The sequence below is a fragment of the Puntigrus tetrazona genome, chromosome 11, assembly GCF_018831695.1.
Source record: "Puntigrus tetrazona isolate hp1 chromosome 11, ASM1883169v1, whole genome shotgun sequence".
Classification (NCBI taxonomy): Eukaryota; Metazoa; Chordata; class Actinopteri; order Cypriniformes; family Cyprinidae; genus Puntigrus; species Puntigrus tetrazona.
Genome location: NC_056709.1, coordinates 13,439,129 through 13,449,510, shown reverse-complemented (window position 1 = coordinate 13,449,510; position 10,382 = coordinate 13,439,129). Strand labels below are relative to the sequence as shown.

Sequence of the window (10,382 nt, the reverse complement as noted above, 5' to 3'; positions counted from 1 at the left end):
TCTATCTATCTAATCATAGTCTGTCTATCTATCTATCTATCTATCTATCTATCTATCATAGTGAGTCTGTCTATCTATCTATCTAATCTAATCATAGTCTGTCTATCTATCTATCTAGTCTGTCTATCTATCTATCTATCTATCTATCATATCATAGTCTATCTATCTATCATAGTCTATCTATCTAATGTAGTATCTATCTATCTATCTATCCATAGTCTCTATCTATCTATCTATCTCTATCTATCTAATCATAGTCTATCTATATCTAATCATAGTCTATCTATCTATCTATCTATCATCTATCTATCTATTTAATCATAGTCTGTCTATCTATCTATCTATCTAGTCTGTCTATCTATCTAATCATAGTCTGTCTATCTATCTGTCTAATCTATCTATCTATCTAATCGTAGTCTGTCTATCTATCTATCTATCTAATCATAGTCTGTCTATCTATCTATCTAATCATAGTCTGTCTATCTATCTATCTATCTATCTATCTATCTATCTTTCTCCATTTCAAGCTGCATTACAGTTTCTTGTTTATTACTAGTTAGTAGAATATATATACATGGACTATCAAAATAAAGTGCTAAACAATGTACAAAATGACAGTCAAAATGAGTCATATCTCACTATTGCAACTCAACGTCTTGTAATTACAAATTAGATATATCAAAATGTGAAAACGGCAGCACTGATTTTTGTAAGAATTCACAACTCATTATTTTCTTATTTTGACTTTATGTATGACAGCGTGACTTCATACATCTCATAATGCGCGTTTACTTCATTTGAGTTATTCTTTTTAGCTTTCTGCGTGTGTTTTTTTCATTCCCACAACTTGTCATCGCTCAGAAACGCAGCAGAGATCATATTTAATCGCGTATTTTATTTTACAGCGATGTCTGTTTTAACTAAACCACGAACAATGCGAGCACCGAGCTCAAATGAACGTTTATGGAGACATTTAAGCGGGCAGTAAAATAGCCTCCCACTAACAAATGACACTATAAGCAGAAAAATTACTGCTGTAAAGTCAACGAAAATGAGGGCTAATTACCTGGAAATTGTATGACATGCTCTCTTTCCCTTGTTATATAGCATTTTCTCACCATATTTAAGGAAAGAGACATCTTAAAGGGATAGCACACCCAAAAATAACAACTCGAATTGAGTGATTTTCTTCCCAAAAGAAGATATTTCCAGTAAACAAAAAGTGCCTGGAACGAAAATACTATGGGATCCCAACTGTTTACCAAAATATCTTCTTTAGTGTTCAACATATGGAACAGCATCGGGGCGAGTAAATAAAATACAACATTTTGGGATGAACCGTCCCTTTAAATATAAGCAAATGGACTTTGGCCGCTCTGCTGTAATGATTCTGCACGAGTTAAAGGCCGCATTACAGGCCCGGTGGCTCTCTGTCTCCCGAACGCACATCTCCTAAGTCTAATGGTAACGCTTATATCATTAGCGGGCCATGCGCTCACGGCGGCGGGTCGATGTTCCATTTTTCTGACCGCAGATGTTGGAGTCCTGCACAGCTGCGAGGCCGCTCTCATGTTTACAGCGCTGCGGCTCTCTTCATAGCCTCACCTGCTCCCCGTCCTCTGGCCAGCGCTCAATCTGACCTCCCATTAGAGAGAGGGAGGTCCGTCTCTTCATCTTAATAACGGATGATAAACTGACGGCGGTGATTAAGAGCGCAGGAATGCTGCATTTCTCAGTTCGGCTCAGGCCTCCAGAAATACAGCGGCTCTTCTGCGGCTTCAAAATTTAGTTTCTTGCAAACCCAAACACGGCGTGAGCTATTTAGTGTCGCAGACGCAAAGAAGACTATAGGCTCATTCTGCGAGTGCCCCGTCTATCAGGAAAAAAATGTTTAAACATTTGGCATCTAAATAATTAAATTTTAAAGTATTTTACGGTATGTTTTCAAAAGTACACTTAGCAAAAATATTTACGCCTGGGTTTAATATTTAAGTATTTGAATTGCATATAAAATGCCATTTAAAATCTTTTAACATAAAACAATAAACAGAATCATTAACTGGTAGAAACAGCTTAAATCATATTTATTATTGGCAATCACGTCTGTTTGATTTTATTTAAAGAATCTTATTTTTATTGTATTCAAATGGCATTGAATCAGCACAAATCTGTTGTAAAAACAATTACATTTATTCAGGTAAAACAGTAATATATTTAAAATACTTTTTTGGATATTAATTTGAATTTATTAACGTACTTACTGCTGAGTTGCTGATATACAATATACATTGATGTTGGACTTCTACACTACTTCAACACAATCAAAATGCATTAAATACAAAATATGTTTTAGTAGACATTTTAGTATGAATATTTAAATGTATTTATAGTATACTTCAAATAGCCTACATTTGAATTAATGCTGTCAAACAATTAACCACAGATGATCACATCCAAAATAATGTAATATGTGTATGTGTGTGTGTGTGTGTGTATATATATATATATATATATATATATATATATATATATATGATAGCTGGCCAATCAGAGCACTCCTCTGAGCTTTGAAGGCGGGGCTTAGAGGAGAAACAATAGTGTGTTTTTGAAACTTAAACCACATAAACACACCGCATTACACCAATTTTTTTTTGCAACATCATAGGACCCCTTTAAATCCAGGCCTAAATATGCTTTTAAGTGTAAATAGTAAATAGTATATTACTATGAAAGTGCAAAGCGGTATTAATGCTAATATGTCGGCGATATTACGTTATATACGTGCTTCTGCCTCCCAGTGAACACAAAAGAAGATATTTTGAAGAACGTGCTTGTACCTATCGACCTCCCAAAAATACCTTGCATCTACTAACATTCTTCCAAACTCATTTCTGAGTGCGCTGTCCCTTTAAATAGCCATGGCGGGAGAAAGTTGCGTTCTGGGTCTTGAGCAGACCACACAGACGCTGTTTTCAGATGCAAAGCCAGATTCTGGGTGCCCATATGTTACGTATGTTCTGAACAACTCACATTCGGGTTTGGCGTCAATGATTCGTGACGGTCACAAAACCGGTCTCGACACGCGCACGTCTCACAATGCTCACCAAAATATCATCAAACGATGTACCTTTACGGAAATCCCACCCGATGACGCGAGTAAATATAAATACGGTGAATGCAATAAATGCGTTTCACAGAGAGACGCGAATAAACGCCTAACGTGTGCGATTCACGTTTGGCGTTCAGCTTCGATATCCGCGAACAGGTCGGTGATGTTCCCGCACACACACACACACACACACACACACACAGCACTCCCAGCGCCACAATCATCCCACGGCTTTAAAAGAATTTACGAATGGACACGACTCACAATGGCCTGCGTCGACCGAAATGCTTTAGCGCCACTCCCCAGAGATCAGTCATCGGGGCTAAATGAGTTTCTATGGGAACGGTCCTAAACAACCACGGCTCTCTGTATAGATCGTGTCCGAGAAATAATGACCTAAACACGTCGAGTCAAGACTCGTCTGGGAGAGAGTGGCCATTTAATCCGGCTATATATACCATGTCTATAGTTTCTTACGGCATAGCACTTAAGCATTTTTTGGGGATTTGACTCATTAGCAGGTTTCTTGTCGTCCTGCAGAAAACGTGGGGCTTCAGAAAGCTTAGTGAATATCCGCAGAATCGCAACGCCCCTCACTTAACTGTACACGGCCTTTTGTGTCCGTTTATTCATTTATTTAATGCACGGCAGAAAATGATTGAACTTGAGATGCATTTTTTTTTTCTTGAGATGCAGTGCAAAGTCTTGTCTTTTGAAAATTGTATTAAAAATACCTAACAGCGGGGAAAGAAAAAAAATAGGTCAAAAGGGACAAGAAGATAATTCATTTTTTTAGCACCGGCAGACTTTTTTTTCTCATTTTAAGCATGAATTCAATGTATTTTCATAGATGTTTAAAATAAGTAACCATTAGCAATTCTTGTATAACTAATTTAACAAATTTTTGATGATAACTTTTAACTGATACTGTATTTTTTACTGTAACACATCTGATCGATTTAAATTATTTTCATAAAGCGCCAGAAAGTGTGGAAACGTGTGCAGATATCATTCAGTAATGCAATTATTATTATTATTATACAGAATTGTCTTTGCAATTTAATTAAAAACACCACTAATTTGCTTATAGTGACTTTGAAATAATATTGAATCTTACACATTAAATATAAAACATAGTAAAAATAAAATAATATGTTTAAGGGAACAATCCATTAGACTTTTATTATGGGGGCTACTTTTGTCCTAAGATGCCTCATTTTTAACATATATAAGATAATTTATAAGATAAAGGACATGGGCTAATGAAAATATTTTTTGCTTCTGAATTTAATTTTTAATTCAACACGTTACTGTTTCTTTGGAATTGTTTGTGAACTTGGATTTCAGCGAAATATGGTTTCTACAGAATTCACATGTATTTACTTTTTCATCACAGCACATATAGTTTTATGATTTTACTGCACTTTGATATTCTTCTAGTTATTTACTTATAGCAGCAGTTATAGGAAGTCTTTTACATTCACGGAAATTCACGGAAAAACGCAACACAAAGAGTCACGAAGTGCCAGATCAATGATACGGCTTGGCAGAATATAAACATTTCCTCATAACTTTTAAATAGTTAGGGAGATGTATACTTTATATAATGTTTTGTTCAATGTTAAATATAATGTAACTCAAATGTATCACTGGCACATGCAATATTAAAATGCAAACATAAAATGTCACGTATCACAAAAGGTTAAAATTAAAATTAAAATTAAAAATGACTTGTTTAATGAGTTTTGTAATGAGCTTTATATGCAAATATTGTATATTTTACCATTTACCATGTGTATATATATATATATATATATATATATATATATATATATATATATATATATATATATATATACCTGAAGTGTAGTATATATACATATATATATACATACATGGTAAATGTGTAGTACTTACAGACAAGTGGAAACAAACAGGCACATCCTTATAGCATCTGTATATTGTAACTAATAAGACACATTACCGTACATATTAATGATATGTACATGGTAACATCTGGCAACAAACAAAACACATACTGTACTTGTTATAGGACTACAATAAAGTGAACCATACTGCATATATACCACACGCATACCATTACCGCAAAATATACCGCATTTTTCCGTAGGTGCCACACAATTAGCAGATACATATAATTAGTGTGTACAGTACAACCTGTAAGCCACACTTGTCTGCATGTGCAAACTAAATAGCATGCATGCACAACACGTAAAAAAACCCCACCGTATTACCGTGTACATACACCTCAGATAAGTATCTTACCGTTATCACTCTTTTATCTGTAGGTACAGGATATTTACCAGGGAAAAAATTTAACTATGATCAACACGCATGCATAAAATACACAAAAAAAAACGTAAGCAGCGGTAGCAAACAAAACAGTATTTTAAAAATTTTTAATTATCATTTATCTACTACTAAAAAACACGTCCTTGTTACACAAACAACAGGAACGGTCACAGAAATTGTAACGGTTTGCATTAAAACGACATTATGAATCACTTTTTCCAGTAAAACCGTTACAAAATCTTTTTCTACTGTGTTTTGGGCAATCCAGTCGGATTTAACAGAGCCCATCTCGTACCGTTACTTTCCATTAAAACCCTCTGCATTTTCTATTGAGTTTTGGGCAGCTTTTGGGTGCTCAGATGTTAAAAGTCGCGCGCGCGTTCCAGCCTTTAAGGGGTTCGGAAAACACACCAAACCGCACTGTTTAAGGAATATCAATGCATCCCGGCGCTACAGTTAAGAAATGAACAACTTAGCCTGACTTTCGGGAGGACTCGAGAGTTTTGTTTACGTCTCTGGCGCAGAAGGCTATCCAGGCTGAAGGTAGATGTCCACAGCGGACAGGGGGTGGAGCTGGTGCGTGTGGTATAAAGCGCGTGCCATCCGCCCTTCACAGCAGCCCCCCCACAAGCCTTCCCTCTCCTCCAGCTCTCCAGCAGCACAGCAAACTCATCTCTGACACCGCTCTCTCCGTCACGCGCTCGCTCGCTCTCTCTCTCGGGCTGGAAACAAACAGCGTCTCGTCCGCGCAGCGGGTACCCGACCCCCCGGGGGGGCCGCGATCTCCGTCCGTAATGAGGCGCGCTCGGAGACACGACTCCGGCGGGATTCGGATCGGGACGTGTTCGAGGAGGGCATGATGGGACTTTGGCTTCTGTAGGGACTTGCAGTCAGCTTCTCCTCACTTTTATGAATCATTACAGAGGAATCCGTGGGGATAAACATCCGTTTGAAGAGCGATTACTTCTTTTCGGGGTTGTGTGTATAAAGGATGTAAGGCAAGAACCTGCGCAGTAAACATTTCAAGAACAGCTGCTCGCGTGAACAAGTGCTTCCAATTTCTTCAGACGCACGCGTACGCGTATGTATTTTTTCACGAGTGATGGTTTGCAGGTGTTTTTGAGCGACAGATGGTCGGCGTCTCCTTTGGTTTTTGCGTGAAAGTGTAATGCTGGCCGGGAGAGCGGCTAATGGGTTTCTATTCGCAGCGCTCGTTATTTAAAGCCGGTTGCTCATCACAGCGCACAACTTGAGAGGACATTCTTCTATATCTATTTTTTGGCCCCCGGTTGCTTTAACGGCGCAGATCGCGAAGGACGGTTTTCTCCCTGTTTTGGCAAAAAAGTCTCCGAAGTGCGATGCGGCACGAGGATATTTGGCAATTTTCACACCTTTGGCGCGGCTGGGTTTCGTGGAACCGGCGAGCGGCGATCTTTCGTGAGCAGAAACCACAGCGCTCTTCTACGGAGGAAGGGTTGGAATATTGATCGATGCCATTTTTACCCGGAGGTCAGCTGAACAGACGCGCTGTGGAGTCTGGATAAGCCGGGCAGACGGTAAGAACACATCCCGCTCTCGCAGCTTAACTGCAGCTTAAGAGCTGAGATTTCCTCAAACCGAGCAATGGGCAAAAATCTCGCAAGTAAATGCGAAGAGGTGTGCGCTGAACAAGTTCGTTTAGTACCATTTAAAACGCACGCTAGATAACAACAGTTGCTTTTTACATTAGGGTGCGTTTGTTACAGTGGAATTATAAATTTAGGTTAGGAAAATGCTTTAGTGGCGTGTACTTATGCATTACTTACTGTTACCGTGCATGTAACGTGTGCAAAAAAAACACGCAATTGCATTCGGAAACATTGTGATGGAGTCCAACGGCAGGGGTTTCGTGAAGTTTTTGAGGCTTAACTAGTCCGAGCGAGTGCTTGTGGTGTAAGAAACTGAAAACAACAAAAGCCACACATATGAACTAAGAAAAACTCAATAAAGCACTCTCTGTTTAGTTTTTAGCATTTGTTCATATTTTAAATTAGATAAAATTTTTTATATTTTCTGCTTTCATGTTCGTTTCATTATTTATTAATTTTTTCACTTTTATTGGTTTTGATGTTTTAAAATGTGTCCGTATTTGATTCATTTTCAATCATTAATGAAAACTAAAAATTGTTGTCCTCGAAACTGGCTATAATAAAAAAGTATTTTTTTAAATATATGTTTATTTCAGTTTTCCTTTAATTTCACTATTTTAAGCAAGCAATTAAGTCTTTAATTTATTTTAATATTTTTAGTTAGCTAAAATAATGGTTCTTTATGTATAATGATATATTAATAAACAACATTATACGAATGTTGTATGCCTTGCGCTTTCGCCACAACGATGCCTTAAAAGTAGCTAAAACTTATTATTAACTACCACTTTTCCCTCAATAAATTTCTAATTTGCTTCTTATTAATAGTTAGTGCGGTAGTTGTTAAATTTTGTAATCGGGTATGATTAGGGATGTGCTAAATTAGCACTAATAAATTGCTGATATTCTAGCAATGTGCAACTAATAAGCAAGTATGACCAAGCGTGAGCGAGTATCATTTCATTTTATTTCTATGACTGTGCATTCGTCGTTGGCAAAAGCCACTTACGGACAGACCTATTTGAGATGATTTGCCATCAGAAGACGCCAAACGAAAGAGAAAGTGACAGATTGAGGTCTGTCATCTGCATCATTCCCACTAAAGTGCGCAACATCCCAGAATCCTCATCAGCTGTTCTTGCATTTACATCAGGCCCAACTCGTCCTTTCACAAAAGCACTACCATGCTCTATTCCTGCTAAAAGGCTGATTCTGTACTGTGCGATATGAAATGAATGGCTGCCGCTCCGTTAACATCGGATGGTCCTCTCTTAGAGGCATTTCGATATTTTAAGCTCTGCTCAAGAACTTTCTAACAGGTATGATTCTCAAATTAATAACCATACTGATGTACAAATATATATGGTTTCTACTCAAGTCATCATCCATCCTCATCCAAACAAAATCTTATATTCTCCGGTATAACATTTGTGAAATGATGGCATGTCATATCAGCCAAACATAACACTTTAAGTTAACGGTAACACTTTATTTCATGGTGTCATAACGCAGTGTCAAACTACTTATCATGTAACTAATTTACGGAACGGGCTGTAATTAAAGTTTGTAATTATGTAACAGGCAGCTATATGTTACAGACCGAGTCTGTTACACAGAAGTACACTTAAGTCTTGTTACACTTTAGTTTAAGTAGCGTATTCCTGTGTAAAATTATGCCATTTTAATGTAATTAGTAAGATATTGCATTTATTTAAGCACGTATGTGACAAATGTGACGGTAGCAGCCTAATGCATCTATATAATTACAAACTGTAAGTACAAGCGGTTCCATAACTAAGCACATTTTGTTTTATGTAAGTACAATGGCTACTACTGAGTACTTACTATGTAATTACTCTGCGTTACGGACACTTTAAAATAAAGTGGTGTCCATAACTGTTTTAAATCCAGAGACGTATTTTCAGTCACGAAATGCAATCGTCGGTCTTGAAATTAACGAACTGCGTCTGAACGGATGTGTTTTTGGCACCCCAAACAAGACCGGCAATGGCCGCGCGCAGCTGCGTGGACCTTAGTTTGCATAGATAGTGAACCGTGTAATTGTGTGTGCACTCCTGTGGTTTCTATTCAGGACCCATTACATTAATCGTTCGCGGAAAAGCCCAACTGAGTCATTTAGTGCTTCGACGCAGCTTATCCATCACCGCCGTCGTCATGATCTGGATCAAACAAATCTGCCCAGATATGTTTATGATGGTCTGCCAAAGGAAACACAGCTTCACCTGAACGGCTACAAAATTACAAGCCCTTTCAAACATGCTAAAATAATAAGAATACTGCTATATAATAGCATCTAGTTCTGAGGTTTAAAAGATGTGCTAAAATAGAAAAAATGGCACTGGTACCAAAATCAACAGACATTAAATCATTTCCAGGATCAATTTAGCAGCCGCTGGATATCGGTGGGGCCATGTAATAGAGTTTCTAACGAATTCTACATCTTTGAAAATCATAAGCAACGTCTGAGTTTGGAAACTATAGTTACTATATGGTTATATTCACATTGTTACTATAGTAAAACTTTGCCAACCACAATTGAACCATGCTTTAGCTTAACCATGGTATTCGAATTAAAATGAAAAATGAATTGAATTCTTTTTGTTTTTATCATTGTACCGTCTTTGATGTTTTTCACAGCAAACCCATTCTGAAGTCCAAATCTGATTCAAATGATTCATTGACTCGATCTGAAGTTCCGATCTAAATCAAACGATTTGTTTTCTGAAGTTGCGATCTAATGATTCGCAATCCGCACTCAGAAGTCCCAATCTGAATATTCATTCGTGAACTGTTATTTCAGATCAGGACTTGGAGAGCGCATCATTAAAATCGCTAAATGATTCATTAACCCGCCCCGAAGTTCAGATCTAAATCAAATTATCCAGGATCCGTGCTCTGAAGTTCTAATCTGAATCAAACGATTCGCAATGCTCCAAAGTACTCATCTGAATCGACTGATTCACAACCGCTCTGAATCAGAGGTTTTGAGAACCCGCTTAGTAGTTCCGGTCTAAATCAAATAATATAAGATGCTCAAAAATACCAACCTGAATAAAATTATTCACCTTTCCATCTGAATCAAAGGATTCACTAACCCACTGACCTCACTCCGAATCAAATGATTTGAGATACGTTTTGATGTCCTGTTCTTCAAAATGAAAACTTAATGAAACTAAGTACTTAGTACTAAATGTACTAAGTATGCCGTTTAGCTGCTAACTTTGTGAAAAAACAATTGAATCGTTGACTTACTCGGTTATCTTAAAAAAAGCCGAATCATTCAGAAGTTCAATATACCTACACTGCATGTC

General features: G+C 37.4%; 1 protein-coding gene across 1 annotated transcript in view; it reads left to right on the top strand.

The window, feature by feature from the left end:
- The first annotated feature begins 6,843 nt into the window (after positions 1 to 6,843).
- The window catches only part of nrtn (neurturin), a 16,414-nt gene continuing 12,875 nt past the window's right edge, over positions 6,844 to 10,382 (top strand). Inside the window, exon 1 of the mRNA XM_043251595.1 lies at positions 6,844 to 6,978. The gene's annotated coding sequence lies outside the window, so the exon portion shown is untranslated. The remainder of the gene's footprint in view (positions 6,979 to 10,382) is intronic.